We start from the raw sequence: 15,962 nt of genomic DNA, 5'->3' as shown, positions 1-15,962 counted from the left end.
TGGGGTGTCTACTGTTTTTAAGACATTGCTAAACAGCAGTTCTGAGGATCTCAGAGGAATATAATGGTAACCAAAACTGCAATTAGATGTTTATGCCATATTGGCATGCTTAAGGAAAAAGACTGCAGTATTAGGTCTCTTCTCGCTGGTGACAGGTGACAGGATAAGGGGAAATGGCCTTAAGTTGTGCCAGGGTAAGTTTAAGTTGGATATCAGGAAACACTTCTTTACAGAAAGGATTACTGAGCACTGGAATAGGCTCCCCAGGGAGGTGGTTGAGTCACCATCACTGGATGTGTTTAAAAACCACTTGGATGTGGTGCTTAGGGACATGATTTAGCAGAGGGCTGTTAGAGTTAGGGCAGTATGGTTAGGTTGTTGTTCGACTTGATTCTATTTAAGGTATTTTCCAACCTGAGTGATTCTATGATTCTATGATTATGTAAAAAATAAAAAACACCTTTCTTTTTATTAACACAAAACCAAACAAATGAAAAATACCACAGAAGAATGCTAAATATTGATGAATGTCTCATACACTGAGACACCGGGTTACAACACTCTCCTGGTAAGTTTCGTAAGTAATATTGTCATGAAGATGTACTTAAGGCATATGACAACAGTGTAATAAGAGACATGCTGATTTTAATATTGGTTGAATTAGTATCAGATCTTCATTTGTTAGTAGCCAAGAATTCCCACATACCTTGTAAAGTATTATGATAGGTTAGTACTGTTATTATATAGTCAAATGTGGTTTGACTATATAAATATATATTTGCATTAGAATTTAGAGATGTAATTAGAATGGAATGAAAGGACAAGGAGATAATGCTGAAGATTTATAGTTAATACTATGCATTAAATAGCATAGGGAGAAATTAAAAAATACATGTTGGAAGAACTTAAAAGAGCCATGAAAACTGGCATTACAGGTGCCATAGAGTAAGCAGTTCAAACACGCAAGAGATGGCAAAAAAGTCTAAAAAGTTAAAGCAAATAATCTCACAGAACAAGAAAGCAAACAATGGAACATCAAAATAACAAGAATAATATTTAAAATTATGTTAATTTTGCAAGCCAGTCTTTGTTGTGACTAGAATGAAGATGACTGGACTTGTCAAGACATGAATGATAAGGGCCTGGGTAAGAGTTCTGTCCATGCAAATGATGAAGAAAGGCTGAATCAAACTGAGATTGCATAGGAGCAGTTATTTTTACCATATTAGCAATTGCAAAACAAACAAAAAACTAAAAGGCAATGAAGTCTACTGTGGAATAACATGTATGATCATGTACACACTGCCTCGATAGCACAGCATTTAAGGTAAGAACATTTTAGAATGGGTTCTCATTTTGCTGTTACTTTCAGCTTCCTAATGAGAACCATAGGCAAAGCCAGAGAGTATACACATGAAGGACTGGAAGGAAGCAGTGCAACTGATTCTGCATCATGCATACTCAAGTGTTTCCTAAGGAGGCTTTTTGATGTCACAGGACTGGTAAAAATATGGTCTCCATACTTACCATTTTTTTCTTGAACTCCTTCCCATGTTGCTGACAAAAATACATTTATCATTATGTTGATGAAGACTTCCAGTGATGCAAACCTTCTAAAACTCTGACATAGCCAAGACTTTAAGGCCTGTTGATAATCATCTGATTTTGCTACTTTGTTCAAGAAATAATATTTTTTTCAGTTTAGAACGACTTAGTAAAAACTTTCCATGATTTTGTACCGCAAGGAATTCCTTCTGCTGAAGTATTTAACTCCTGCAGACATCAGAGATGATCTTGTGTTCCAGCCTACTCACCACCCAGTTCCAAGCCAGTTCTCGAAGAATTAGTTAAAACAAAGGTGAGAAATGTTTAAAGATAGCTGTGAGACAGTAAATAACATTTCATTTTTTAATGCTAACACATGCAAGGCCTGGCACAGTATGTATGAAATCTTTTCTACTGATTTTAAAACAAAATAGAAAAATAATTAATGTTTTTCTTTCAGCGAGTTTCATCTTCTATACAACAACAAAAAATGTGAACTTTTTAAATAAAGTGTTAAAACCTTAATTGAAAATAATTAACCTACTTATAATTTCCAGAAATCTATTCCATATCTTTTTCTGACCAGAAATCAAAATGCAATTCAAAAAAGTACCTTAATCCTTGAATCTCTCTTAGAGTCACTCAAAATTGTCCTGTCACCTAAACTGTTTCATAAGAACATGTCAAAACCTGGAGGAATTAAAACCGTATAGTTAAAAGAGCCCTCACTCCAAAGGCTGTCTGGTCATTGAAGGCTACATTATCCTGAAAAGAGTGATCTTTGACAATTTTCATAAAACAAACCATCATAGCTCAGGGACTCTCTAAAATCTGGCTGAAAATATGAATTACAGTCAGCTTTTAACTACACTTCCCTGAATTAAGAAATGTGAAGGTAAGTCTGTAATCCCTTTGTTTCTGTACAGAATACTGCACCAAACTCAAGACTTGCACATATAACATGATTTTTGAAAGCATGTAAAGATCATATTGAGTCATGTGATAATGAGCTGGTCTTTGAAATCACTGAAAGATTGGTGGGAGAAGACTAGCAACTGCAGAGTATACAGTTAACGACAAATTCAAGGCTGTGAAATTTTTAAAAAGATGACAAGCCCCAAACTCTTATTCATCAGCTGCACCACCTGGACAACAGAAAGCAAGCTGCAGCACATCTAGTCAAGAATTTCCAGTTACACAATCCAGTGGTACAGTAAGCAATCATGAGAAAATGAAAGTAGAAGGAATGCAAGCATAAATCCACCAACTGGCTCTTTACTTTCATTATGTTTAAATGTTTTCTTCACAAAATTAACAGCTTAATGTTCTGCACATACGCAAATCCAGTACACAAGAGTTAAACAAAAAAGGCAAGACTTACACTAGTCAAGATTATTTTATGCTAGTTTATCTTAAAAAGACTACCCAAATGTTAGTAATCCTCAAAACTTTAAACATAAATAAAGCCAAAATTTCCAACTACCAAGTGTTATGACGATAGTAATTCAAAAGTTGCAGTGTAAAACAGTGCAGCTGACAGAAGCTATATCAGTAAAATACATTGGTGTTCTGTGTTAGATGACTAAGCTATTTGTTTCATTATCAAACACAATAGAATTAACACTGTGTTGAACACAAAATCCCTGATACCTTCATTGGATGGCCGGGAGAGACAGACTCCCAAAGACTGTGATGTTTTTCAGTAGCTGCCTCTTATCGACAGAAACAAGTGTGTAAACTGAGGAGTGGGTCTGATACAATTCAGATACATGGTATGAAAACAGGCATTTAATTTAATCCACAGACAATTACTAGTAAAGCTGCTTTGTGTATTGGGTTGTGAAGTCAGAAAATGGTGCTCAGCAGAGCAGAAAGGTGAACAGTATCCTGTTAAGTGAAAGCAAAGAGGCCATTTTACATATGGCTCTATAAGCAGGCTAAAGTAGGTGCCTGTATCTCAAAAAAGACTGCTTCACAATCACATTCCTATCCAACTGACTGAATTCACAAGACATACAGTAACCTGCCACAAACAGTGGTTAAGTCTCTGACTTGTGGCTTGAAGGAAATTTTTTGTCAGTCTTTGTGTACATAGTTGTTTGCTAGAAAGTTTCTTCTAGCTAATAGTCTAGACTTTTAAAACCAGCATATATTTCTATCTGCTATGGGACAGGTTCCAAAACACTTTAGTGCCGGTAGCCACTAAATTAAGAATACAATAAGCTGAACAGAGTATGTTGCTTGAAAGAATCTGAACACCACTGGACACATGCCATTCCTGAGATGCTCTCAAGGGAGTTACTTCTTAAAAACAAAAATAGGAAAGAGAATATATGTAACATATCATTTATCATACTTACTTTAAGCCTTAGGTTTCCACAACAGCGTGCTGTAACTAAGCCATCCCTGGCACCTGGAAAGGCCTACTTGACTATCCCTAGCTTAGAGAAATGGAAAAAGGGTCCTTTGATTGTAACAAGTATGCTTGGAACTGAAGCAGAAGTCAAGAAGTGAGAATATGGTAAAATACACTGCAAAAATGTCAAGACATTAGTAATTAAAGTTTTGGGCAGTGTGTAAGCAGGACAGAGAGGAGTTTTGCCACAGCTGATGCTGCAGCAGGCCCTGCATCTTTCCCAGAGATAAAACCATAGCCAGATTCTGCTTTTGTTTTTCTAACTGGTAGCCTGCTGAGATAGCTTCCCCTAGAAATCACCTTAAAAACTACCTGTTGTTGTGAAATAAGACTACGCTAGAAACTCCAGAACAGTGGCAGAGCATGCATTTCCCTTTAGAATCAGGTATTTAATAATCACATGTGTAAACTACCATAAAACTGAATATAGTACATAAGGTGTTCTGCTTACTAGATAGGACACAATATTGTGATGCCAACTACATGATTACTGAATATTACTGTATCATAGGCATATTAGTATTTAATCAACTACATTCAAATGAAGAAGGGCAACTGGGGTGGGAAAGAATCACGGGAAATAGCAAATCCAAGAAGGAAAACAAGATATGAATGGATTAGAAGAATAAAGTATATACTTAATGATGGCAAGAACTTCCTGATTTTATTGAGTTTTCTTTCTGGGAAATAATTATCTGGAAAAATACTTATCTAGTATGATAGAATGATTTTAAATGATTTCAAATATATAATTTTCAGTAAATATAATTCATTGAGAATGTGTGAATTAATATTGAAAATCTAATTTTTGTTTGTGTGTGACAGTCATCACAATTTTTCATAGTAATGATACCACAAAATGAAATGTATTGCATTAGACTTAGTGAATTTGCTGCCATTAAAAGGACTTCATCTCATTATAAAGTCAGATATAAAAGCCAATTAGAAAACTTGCTTGCACAACTGCAAAGAATAAGCTGCTGTTTAAAGTCTTGAGATAAAATCAGACATTAAATAATGTCTGTCATGCAAACGTAGATCCTTGAGCATGACTAAATTTCACATAAAACACCTACATTCAGGAAGTATTAAAAGTAATCAAAGATTTCTCTCCAGTCATCAGAATTAAAAGACTTGGCCATTCTGAAAGAGTTGAATATAATTTGTGTTATTGTCACTGTCACAGGCTATGTCTTTCAAGATTATGTAAAAATGTTACTACGGAAATAATACTCAAATTATCATCTTATTTTTAATGTAAAAATACTCAAAAGCAAATGTCAGGTTATTAATTTTCAACCCATATATGAATGAGTAAAATTGTAGATGCAGAATCATTTTCAGCACTTCGTAATTCAGCATCCATACAACTCAAAATCCATAGTAATAAAAATGCTTTTATTTGGCTTTTTAAAAAAATGGAATAAAAATGTTATTCTATCCAGATGAAAATTTAGCCATAAAAATTAATAAGATTATTTATATTTATCAAAAGATTAAATTAAGAACAGATATATCCTGCCTGAAGGGTAAGAGGGTTATATATGATAGTACAGATATTCTTTCATCCAGACAAAGAAGCTGGACAAATTTAGGTACTTTCGTTTTAGTCCAGTGAAAGCAGTATGTGGGTACATATAAATGTATGCGTGCACATGCAACAGAGGATAGTTTGTGTCAAAAAGAAAGGAAACAGAAGAAGTGCTAAGTCATGAGAAGGTACATCTTCAGTGAATAAAGAACAGGGTTAGTAAAGCTGCAATCCTTTTCCCTAAAGCAGGAATATTTCATATGAAGCAGCGTTTTCCATTTAAACTTGACAAAGTAGCCCTTACATGAGATACATCAGATGTTTCATTGCCTTCCTTCATGCAACATCCCTATCACACTAAAGCAAGAGTGAAATAAAGAATGTCCAAGTAGAACTGACCAACATAAATTTCACCTAGTTTTCCACTAATTATAGAGTGAATCTTACAGAACTGGTCCATTTTGGATTGACACCTCATCCTACACATAAGCTATAGTGCAGCAGAAACCGATGGCTTGCCAGACATGGGCTAATTCTACAGAATAGCCTGGGATAGAGTTGGCTTTCTGGGCTGCATTTGCACACTGCTAGTTTATGTCCTGCTTGATTTGAAAGAAAGAGGCTTTCCTGTCTAAAAAAAACCCATGAAAATTGTCTGAGTGCCACCCACATGCTGTTGATGTCAGACTGAGGAAGGAAATACTGCTTCTTTTGAACCAAGGTAGGAATCATGACATTATAGTCTGAGATAATGAGCACATTACTGAATTTCTGAGATTAAGAAAAAAAATCAAAAAGCTAATTATGGAAAAGGTACTTTGATCATTCTGAGACTACATGAAGGCCAGTGAGAGCAAAAAGTTTCTCTGCATGGTTCTCTGAAAAATCCATAGCTCCTCAGGAGCCAAACAATTCCTACAGTTTACTAAAGTTTTGCTCAACTCTATTCATCTTCTCATTGTCATTCTGACAATATCAATCACATCTATCATGAGAAAAGATTAATAACTTTATAGTCGCATAAGGACCTTATGGCACCTAATATGTAAGGAGTTTAAGATTCCGAATGCAGAAAAATCTGAGTAAAAATAATTACTCTCTAATTATTTGATACTGAACTCCAGATTGGAAACTACAATTAATTATTGTATATCTATGCAGTGTTTCACTATATAAATGACCTACCAAATAAACTATGACTTTAACGGAAGGCAAAAATGCGAGCCTTCATAAATGCCTATTATGGTATGTTTTACTTTCTTTCATGCAACCACACATCACACAAACAGGAACACCAGTATCAAGTAATCCAGTGAATGTGACTGAAACATAGGGCGTTCATTTTTATTTTTAGCATTAGTTTTAACAATATTTTCACTTCAAAAATACAAAGTGCACTTTGGAGCTAAAATTTGTAATGAATACACACAAATAAATACAGACAAAGCCAACAAAAAACAAAACAATAAACACATGCAAGAACATAAGTCACATGAGACTGCACACAATTCAGCTTTCAGAATTTGTCTTCCCACATAACAACAGTAAAAGTGATCAGCTGGATCCTATTGCATAGTCCTACAGGAGAAGGTGGGTTCTATGCTTGCAATTTTAAGAATCCTAATTGTATCACATCATTATAGGGGCTGCATTTGTACCTCACAGATACAGAATTATGGTAATAGGGTTCATATCCCATATACTGTAGGATAACTGAATGAGTTTTGGAGTTTGTCCACTCTCATTGTGGTATGGCTGTCAAAAACAGAGATCACCCAGACCATAAAAACTGATTCATATTAGAAGGACATAAATAGCAATGACAGCAATATCATGGCAGTCTTACAATTCAAAATGATAAATATTACCTAATAAAACAGTCAAATACAGTCAAAATTTCTCATATAGATGACACAAGCTGGTTCAATAACTCTTGAGAGAAGGATCTGCACTGACAGTATTTTTGGAACAGAGATTCTGATAGATCAAACTTAATTTTATGGTTTCATTGAGTGAGACCACTTTCAGTGGCCTTTGGATCAGAATTTGTGCAGGAAATATTAACTATTGCATTCCATTCCACTAAAGGTTTCAAGAAAAATACTGATGATAATCTGCTTTGTAGCTAATATGGCTAATATTTTACTAAATTGTTAAAAATAGATAATTTGGTTTAAAACATTTTATTTGAAACCTGAGAAGGTAGTAAGGTGACTACTAAACTGAAGGCTTCAGAAACCTAAGAGAAACAGGTAACAGAAGTTAAACAAAACCACACACACCAAAAAAAAAAGAAAAAAAAAAAAGCTAGACACAAAGTAACCTTTAATAGTGAAAATAACAACTTTGTTTAAACGCTTCTGTTCCTCTAGCACTGCTACTAAAACCCAGAAAGCCTTCCCTTCAGAAGTTTTCATTAATTGCATTGCAGGAACAAAAAACCTATGCAGAAAATAGCCTCTGAGTATTTGAGTAATTGATTTTAGGTGAACATAAAACTACGATTACCAGCAAATCTCTTGCATATATCATTTTTCCACTTATTTTCACTCAAGCACAGGATATAGATGTCTGTAAATGAAATGCAGGTGGCTACACTGATGCAGTTCTGCCCCCTCCTGTTCTGTTCTGTATGTGCTGGTGACTTTAGAAATACATAGACTGAATAACTCAAGAACACTGCAACCACAAGATAGCTAAACTCAGCATAAACTAGTTTGATGGAGGTTACAGGACACAGATCAATGTTGCAATCATTTCTCTGGATTCTGACCTATCAATCCTTAAGTATTCATGAATAGAAGAGAGAAACATAATTATTTATGCAACAAAAGTAAACCATAATCCTATTTTTCCATTTACTTTATTGAATAATTATATTCAATAATAATTTATTTTACTTGATATATATTACATATATATTATATATACTATATTTATATTTCCCCACTTATTCTGACCTAAGTTTCTGTCTGTAATCTCAATAAATGCTTAAGAAAGTTTTAAGAGACAGCCCCATGTTCATATAGCTGATAAATATCTCCTGCTTAGATAGGCTAACAGTCAGAACTTTTATTTCTTCTATTATTTTATTTTATCCCAGCACCGCAGCACTACCTTCCCACATCTCTTTCTTTAAGATGGTTCCTATATGCATTTCAAAAACTTGCTCCCCAAAGACAAAAACGCCAGTATATAAACATAAAAATGTCCCCCATTAGTCAGGAATCTTAACAAAACTGGCTACTAGGATAGTCTTTTTCACTCTTACCATGAGAACTAGACCGCATGAACTGATTATTTTGCACAATGAGTCCTATCAAGCTCAAGAAGAGCTCTAGCTCTTTTCCACTGTGAAATTCTAGGATAAGCACTGCTAAGGTATATGAGCATCATGGAAAATCATCTGCTTTAAGTGATTGAAGATCATTTTTACAGACTAACAGCGTTAATGGAACCTTGTAAGCATACTGCAAAATAACTGAGAAAAGTTCACATTTTTTAAAGTACTCTATAAGAAAAAAATGGTTTATTTATTTTGTGGTCCTGCTCCTCCAAAAACAATCCTGTCAAGAGATCATATTTGAGAGGCTCATTGCCTCTCATGGTCATAAAGAAAGTGTTGCAGCCAAGTTTAGAATCTTGATAAGACTTCCTGACTGAAGTGCAGCTAAAACCTCCAAATTGGCTTTCCAAACACTGAGAAGAACTGGACAAGTGTGAAAAGGTGTTAAAGTAGGTCAGAAAAAACACATGTCCCTGTGGTCACCAAAATTTGAAATATAAATATTCTGATAAAAAGTTTATAGACTGCAAAGCGGCTTTTCATGTAATCAGGTCTTAACATTGTCAGGAATTATACTGAAGGACTGATGGACTGTGAGCACTCACCACCTTGTATGATCTAGAGTACCCACAAAAGGATCAGCTGTAACACCCCATCCCCAAGGACAAAACCTGTCTGCTTTTAATGAAAGCAGTCTTTTGTCTTATATTTTTCAGGATATAGGTTGTGATGAAAGCAAAGAAAGGCATTGCCTAGTTCATCTCCAGAGGATAACATTTTTTAGAAAATGCTCTTGTTATACAGAGGCCAAAGATCTTTTTCCAGGCAAATAGCAAAGATAGCACTCTGAGGTAAATATTTCCACTCCAAGGGGAACAAATATTTTTATATGCAGATTTACAAACTCCTTGCAGGCTATACTGTAATCAGCTGTAGGACTAAGCAATGTTAACAATTTCAGAAGCATTTCATGCTGATGTAATTAAATATTGGAATATTTCAGTTGAATATTGTAGTACTGTTATTTGTTACATAGAAATTTTAGAACGAATTCATTTCAAAAATCCATTCCAATTCCCAAAAAACATAATTTTCCCATTCTGGAGGCAGAATAATTGGTTTTACCATGGTCTATTGTAATCTGAGTTTATCATGCCAATTTACAGAATTTCAGCTAAAAACCCTTCCAACTATTTTCCCTTTTTTTTTTCTTCTTTTCTTTTTTTTTTTTCCTTTCTTCCTTTTTTTTTTTCTTTCTTTTTTTTCCTAGCAATTCCTGATTGGAATGTTCTGGGCATCCTGTTTCACTGTAATTGAAGATATACTCACAAGCAAGTTTGAAACAGACTGCTTTTTTGCCTGTCTGTCTTCTGGGAAAACATTTTCAGCTGTCCTTAAGAGCACTAATAGGAGAAAAGACCATGATGAAGTGAGTAGTAGCCACCAACTTTAAGATACACAGCCCTTAGCTAAAAACACCTAGTGCTTTACTGGGAACAAGATAACCTGCTCATAATTGTAAGTAGAACTTCGACAACCCCAAAATTCAATAGATTCTTTTCCTTGTCATCTGATGTCTTTTTTTAATTTTAAAATTGAAAAGCTGTTAAAACCATAAGTGGATCCCAAACAGAGTGGATCGCAAACGCACTGGTTACAAGTCACCTTGCCAAGCTGTTCTTTGCCACTATTACACTCCCTACTAATTGTTCATCTTTCCTTCACCTGCTGACAGTGTTGTCATCCTGACACAAACTCTACAGGTTCAGATCCACAGATCTTGTTTCATGGCTCATACCAGAGCTGTCAGATTGGCTATGCACAATTGCTATTGTTCAACACATGTAAGAAATCATCATTGTCAACATCAAGGTTGTGCACATTTTTTCTAGCATCTGTAAATATAGAACAGTTACATTTTTGACCAGTGTGGAGTAGCCAGCACAGTTATCACACTGGAGTTTAATTATTCCATTTTTCAGTAATTCATGATATGTGTACTTAAACACATATCTGCTCAGATATATTATATAGCCATGCACTTATTATATTTCAGACATTATATTTGAATATTACTGGTGTGCCCATGCATCCTGCTGTGATACTATGAATACTGAAATAACATGTTATTTTATGGCTTGATATGATGACCATGGAAGCTTATGCCTCTATAGATTTAGTGATTCTGCAATTTTAATATCTCAATTAAAAAAAAAAAAAAAAAAAGGAGAAGGAAAAGAAACGTCTTCTCCACTTCAGTTAGGAAGATTCTGTTGCCTTTGCTGCATGTTGTGCTGAAATAACTCTATATGAGTGACAAGAAAGTCTCATTCCTTTACCCAGATAGAACTTTGTTACGCTATTTAAAAAGGGTCACCTGATGCAATTCCAACTAATGCTTCTATCACTATAGAAAACCATCTTAGTACACAAAGTTTTTTCTTCCTATTAGACATTTCTCTGACTTCATTCGTACCATTAACCCAGCAGGCGTTGCTCACTCTCCCCTTCCCAGTGGGATGAGAGAGAGAAACAAGAAAAAAAAGTATAATTCATGGGTTGAGATAGAGCTATTTACTAAGATAGAGATAAGGAGAAGGATAATAGTTATGACTATATATACACGTGTATATATGAATGTATATAGCAAGTGATGTACAAGCAATTGCTCATCACCCTCCAACAGATGCCCAGCAAGCCCCTTAAGCAGTGGAAGAGAGAAGAAGATGAATTCCCACCCCTTTCAAAACTTCTGCTTGATATCATGGTATGGAATTTCTCTTTGGCCAGTTTAAATCAGCTGTCCTAATTCTGTTCCCTCCCAGCTCCTTGGCCCCTTCTCTGTGAATGGCCTTGTCTCTGTGCAGCACTGCTTAGCAGCAACTGTAAACATTGGTGTGTTATGAACATTGTTTTTCTCCTAGAACCAAAACATAGCATCATACCAGACACCCTGAAGATAACAATTCCATTCCAGCTGAAACTAAAACAGTACCTCACTTCTCTGCCCCAATCTACTCACTAACTTCCCTGTCCAAGGAAGATCCTGAAACCTTTCCTTGGAACAGAGCCCTTCATCGCAAGAGAATATAATAAATGACAACTTCATAAAAATCATTGAACTTGCTATTTCTTTAATCTTACCTAAAGAAAGCCTCTCAGAAGAACACTCCTCTTCCCAGATGCCTTCTCCTATTAAGGAATATAGGATATCTCTTATCCTCTCACAGATAATGCAACTCCCTGCACTTTATTGTGAAGAATCCAGGTTTTGACCAGAGAAGTGAAAGTTAGAAAGTGCTCCCTGTTGGTACTTTGTAAGAAACTAATAAAGCATTTTGAGATCTGGAATTCTTTGTCTGATTCTGATTTGTTTTCTGACAAGTAAGCATGCTTCTTTACCACCAATTTTCATATATTTGAAAACAAATAATAGTACACACACTAATAATAATGCTTGCCTGTGACTACTTCATATACACTTCACCTGAATTGTTTACTTTAAATCCATTGCTTTCAAAATCTACCTCAGATTTAAGTCAATATTAAAATGGAAAGAAATGTGACCTTCAGGTTCTCAAACTGAAACCCACCAGTACAAAAAATGAGACACAGTTCGAATGGTTGCAAAAGACTTAGGCACATTTTGAGTTACTGAAAATTAACTTTTAAGATTTATATTGTAGTGCTAAAGACAATGTTTTGTTTATATATAGTTTACTTTATTATTTTTGTGCTTCTTACACCAAAAAAGATATCTCTGCCTTTGAGGGTTAACAAAACCTTTGTGACTGAGTACTAGTAACTATGGAAATATGAAGAACTAGTCAGAAACCAACATCAAGCTAACAGAGGTGTTGATAGACAGAAAATACATGTATGATGAATTTGCTACACATGAAAGCTAGCTTAATCTGTCTCAACTGCATTAACAATATAGGAAGCAATGTCCACAAAGCCTTCAGAATGCTTAAAAGCATATAGCATTTACTATGGATTCTCACTGTAAGTAAAGGGAAATGCCTTTAAAGGTAGTTTTTAAAGCAACTGATCTAGTCTAAAAGCAGAACAAAATAAGTATAAAATGGGTACTATGTGAATAGGAACATTAACAGTGCAAATGAAAAGGCTAAAAGAAGCCCAGCTGAAGTTTTCTTATACTAACATTGTATTTATGGAGCTCATATAGCCAAGAGCCAGTGACATCTGAGTAACTTGTGTTAGCATTAAGAATGTTTTCTCATCATCTGCAGAAAGCGCCAGCTTCAATTTTATCCAATACAAACAATCACTCGGCAGATCAATTTACTGATCAAACTATCTATCTTGTAAAAATAAGGCATGAATGTTTAATGACTGTCTCAGTGACAGGCCAAAGCAAAAAAAAACCCCACAATAACATTATTTAAACAGCCACAATCACAGTCCTTAAACATACGCATCCCCTAAAAGAGATGCCAACCCCTCCCACCCCCAGAAAAAAAAAAAAAGACCACCAACAAAAAAACATATATTCTTTGCTATAATTAGGAAACTATGACCATCAGCAATAGAATATTTTTTTTCCAGAATGACATCTGGATAAGTTACATTTACTGGGAAAATGCAATTATGTATACATAGTAAAATATATATTTATAATATACGTATACATGACTTACGTTACACAGGTATGCTATGACTCAGAAAAGCCAAAATATGTCACTATGATCAGTTCTAACCTTACCCAGTGTGGCCAAACAGACACTATCTCAGTCTTGAAGCCTGAGAAACATTAGACAAATTAACACAGACCTCCTTCCTTGCGTCTCTTTTTGACTTGCAGCTAGTAGAATTAGAAATCTCTTTCACTTCTGCTCCTGGCTCCAGGGAGGCCAAACACATCCAAGCCAGGAATACTTCTCTTGAAGCACAGTAATTTACATGCCCAAATAATCAAAATAGTAATACTACACTTCTTCAAATGTGCTCAGCAAAGACCTGTAGGCTTTAAAACTGTGCAGTGAGGGCATATGGCTTCATAAGACTTAACATCCTTAAAGAAAATCTATTTCACCATTTCGTTTCTATAGGCCTTCAGGACTTTTCATAAGATGTAAGATATATCATCTTTACTTTCCCAGGGCCAAGAAAAGAATGATAGATTAATTTTGCAAACTTTTACGACAAATGTTTCTTTTCCCTATCTTCTTTGCCCATTTGTCTTTTTGTATTCTGCAGAAAAAAAGACATAAACCTTTAGCTCATAGATGTATTGCAGATTTCTGTAAGTGACTATAATGACCGGGGTTGTAAATAGATGAAACATCATTTTAATACTGGTAGTTACACTTGAAAAAAAATTAGTATTTTAGATACTGGGATTCCCTGACACAACATATTATGACTGGGACTAATTGTGTGCCGAAAATAGAGATCCCCTGGGCCTGTGTTATCTGAATTAATGAAGAATGCTTTCACTGTTTCCAATACCTATGGCCTGCTGTTCCACTGTACTATCACTTGTTTTCCCCAGTTTCCATCATTTTAAATGCAAGATCAGGTAAATGAAATGAAAAATGAAAATACCATCCGGATATTTTCTTGCAATTTCTTGTTCAATTTTAGAAGCAGATATGTTCAGTTATAGGTACATTTGAACTATAGTAATTATTCTAAATTTCATTATTATTTCTATAGAAATTTCCGAAGACTATGCCTTAAACTGTGGCATTTTAATAATAAGCCAAGATAAAATTTGAAGAAATTCCATTCTAGCACTCTAGAAATGAATTTCAGAGATAAAATCCTATAGACCATGGTCTTTCAATAAAATAGTGCTTTCTAAATACTTGAATAATTTTTGAAATTCAAATGGATTCCTATCCTACTTAAAGACTTGAAAAAAATATGGCCTTTTTCTTTTTTGCTGATACAAGATGTGGCATCAAAGATCCCACTCCCAATGAGAGTTATTACTGCATTTTACTAATCACTACAATACTAGTCATATATTAGAAATATTACACAAAAACATGATTTATTGCAAAATCCAAATGAACTCTGTGGGTTACATGAGATATAATTTATAGAAGAATGCATTTTCTAGTGTTCTAAGTGAATACTGGTTGAAGTTCATATTTCTTTTTTGTGCTATGAATGATTTTTTGTGTAGTACTTGGGAAGTCACCAATTCAATATTCATAAGAAATACCGAATACAATATGCAGAAAAGTTTGAACAGCAGACAAAAAATAGAAGTCTTCATATTAGTATAAGCTTCATGTCAGCCAATTAATATAATAACTGGCTATCTTAACTGATTATTTGTGGCATTTTAGCCACTTATTCTCTGAACTTCAAGCTACTATCTAAAATAACTAGGCATACCACAACAGATCCCTGGCAAAAAAAGCATGAGAATAATTTGTATTTTTATCCCGTATTTCAGTGGAGAATCTGGAGTGACTAAAACTATTTGAAAAGATGCTTTCAAGCAAAGCCAGAAGTAAAGTAATATTATCTTTGTGTAATTAAAATTAAACAAAAAGTCGGAGATGCAGATCCATAAATGTTTAAGCAAATAAATTGCTTTGAAAATAAAGAATGTCTTCTAAAGTAACTTCATGAGTCTGTGATAATTCTCTTATACTCTTCTTCTCTGTCCTAGGCATGAGATTGTTCTCTTAGCTTTTAGCATGGGTGATGAATATTTGCTCTCTAAATAGGTATGCACTACTAAAATACAAAAGGAGTGTAACTGTGCACTGATAAGCTAGGAGCACTGACAAGCTAGGAGCACTGTCAATAATTTAGAACCTTTGTGGACTGCATTTCGCTACTCACTAATAACTTGATCTGTACGGTTACAGATAGTGACTTCAGCTTGAACAGTAGCTTTGTATTCAGTTCACAAAGCAACATGTAAAAACCTGAAAAAATACACCATGAAAGAACATTTCCTTTTTTGATTCAAAGGTCTGATCCAAAAATCATTTAGGAGAGTATTTCCAATAACATAATGAGCTGCAGGTCAGATCTGCAAAAAGCACACACTCAATTGATACTGTCAACTGATACTGTCTCCCACGACATCCTTATAACAAAGCTGAGGAAGTGTGGGATGGACGAGTGGACAGTGAGGTGGGTTGAGAAGTGGCTGACTGGCAGAGTGCACAGGGTCGTCGTTGGTGGTGCAGAGTCTG

The 15,962-nt window shown here is 34.8% G+C and overlaps 1 long non-coding RNA gene across 2 annotated transcripts; it reads left to right on the top strand.

The window, feature by feature from the left end:
- Window positions 1-1,742: 1,742 nt before the first annotated feature.
- On the top strand, window positions 1,743-12,033 carry LOC146544224 (uncharacterized). 2 transcript variants are annotated; one of them, XR_014883847.1, is made up of 4 exons: window positions 1,743-1,858; window positions 10,049-10,207; window positions 11,465-11,545; window positions 11,703-12,033. It is a non-coding gene; the product is annotated as an uncharacterized LOC146544224 (long non-coding RNA). The 2 variants fall into 2 exon arrangements; XR_014883846.1 differs by lacking the exon at window positions 1,743-1,858 and having other exon boundaries at window positions 9,611-10,207.
- Window positions 12,034-15,962: the final 3,929 nt, after the last annotated feature.

This window comes from Meleagris gallopavo, chromosome 5, assembly GCF_905368555.1.
Source record: "Meleagris gallopavo chromosome 5, MGAL_WU_HG_1.1, whole genome shotgun sequence".
NCBI lineage: Eukaryota > Metazoa > Chordata > Aves > Galliformes > Phasianidae > Meleagris > Meleagris gallopavo.
The sequence above is the reverse complement of the archived record's forward strand: the minus strand, read 5'-3'. Positions and strand labels throughout refer to the sequence as shown.